The sequence below is a fragment of the Salvelinus sp. IW2-2015 genome, unplaced genomic scaffold (assembly GCF_002910315.2).
Source record: "Salvelinus sp. IW2-2015 unplaced genomic scaffold, ASM291031v2 Un_scaffold2269, whole genome shotgun sequence".
NCBI classification, from domain to species: domain Eukaryota; kingdom Metazoa; phylum Chordata; class Actinopteri; order Salmoniformes; family Salmonidae; genus Salvelinus; species Salvelinus sp. IW2-2015.
This window is the reverse complement of record NW_019943596.1, coordinates 4,880-6,043: the sequence shown is the minus strand read 5'-3', so window position 1 is coordinate 6,043 and position 1,164 is coordinate 4,880. Positions and strand designations below refer to the sequence as shown.

The 1,164-nt window shown below is 50.8% G+C and overlaps 1 protein-coding gene across 1 annotated transcript in view; it reads right to left on the bottom strand.

The window, feature by feature from the left end:
- Positions 1–840, bottom strand: part of LOC112073464 (collagen alpha-2(VI) chain-like) — a 112,886-nt gene extending 112,046 nt beyond the window's left edge. The window contains 1 exon segment of the mRNA XM_070440154.1: positions 676–840. The gene's annotated coding sequence lies outside the window, so the exon portion shown is untranslated.
- Between the last annotated feature and the right edge of the window lie 324 nt (positions 841–1,164).

Sequence of the window (1,164 nt, the reverse complement as noted above, 5' to 3'; positions counted from 1 at the left end):
GAGACATGAGAGATGGCGAACTAACTGAAGAGAAGTAGCAGCAGGTTAGAGAGACAGATGGATGGGCGAACTAACGGCAGAGATAGCAGCGAGTTAGGAGAGATGAGATGCGCAACTATTTAACGCGCAGAGTATACAGCAGTTAGAGAGAGAGACGTGTGGCGAACTAACTCGCAGAGATAGCAGCGCTTAGAAGAGACCAGAGAGTGGGCCGCAGCTAACGGCATGAGATAGCAGCAGTTAGAGAGAGAGAGAATGGGTCGAACTAGACGGCAGAGATAGGCAGAGTTAGAGAGAGAGTAGATGCGACCTAACGGCAGAGATAGCAAGCAGTTAGAACAGAGAGATGGGGCGAACTACGGAGAGAATAGCAGCAGTTCAGAGGAGGGACAGAGATGGGCGAACTAACGGCAGAGAATAGTCAGCAGTTAGAGAGAGAAGATGGGCGAACTAACGGCAGAGATAGCAGCAGTTAACTTTTCTATACTCAACCAAGTAACTTCTTTGTAACGTCGTGGACACCTCACCTGGATCAGTTCTTCTCGTGGGGAGAAAGCACAGAGGAAAGGAGAGGGTAATACACATGTTCTGGATGGCAGAGATAGCAGCAGTTAGAGAGAGAGAGATGGGCGAACTAACGGCAGAGATAGCAGCAGTTAAACTTTCTAAACTCACCCAAAACTTCTTTGTAACAGCTCGTGGAACCCTCACTGGATCAGTCTCTCATCTCGTGGGGAGAAAGACAGGAGGAAAGGAGAGGAATAAAACAATGTTCTGGATGCGCGTGAGGTTCGGGCGTACCAAACGAGAAGAGACGGCTTGCTCTCCCGTTTCTCTCCGTGAGCTCGAGCTGTTTTGATCCCTCCTCCTGTTCTCCCGCATGCATCCACGAGGAGGCGCCCTGGGTCCACAGGAGGTGTGTGTGTCTGTACATTTGTGCTCGTGTGTTTGCGCGCTTGTGCGTGTGTGCGTGCACTTGTGTTGGCGCGTGCCAGTACGCCTGTTAATCTCCTTTCAGCATTCAGTGATGTGACTTGTTTTGATTGTGCCTAGCAGCAGGGCTTGAGAGAGAGAGTTCAGCAGGATCTGAATTGACCATATGAGTGCTTATAGCGAGACCTGGGGCGTGGGCTTAGCTCAGACACAGACACAGGCACAGGCACA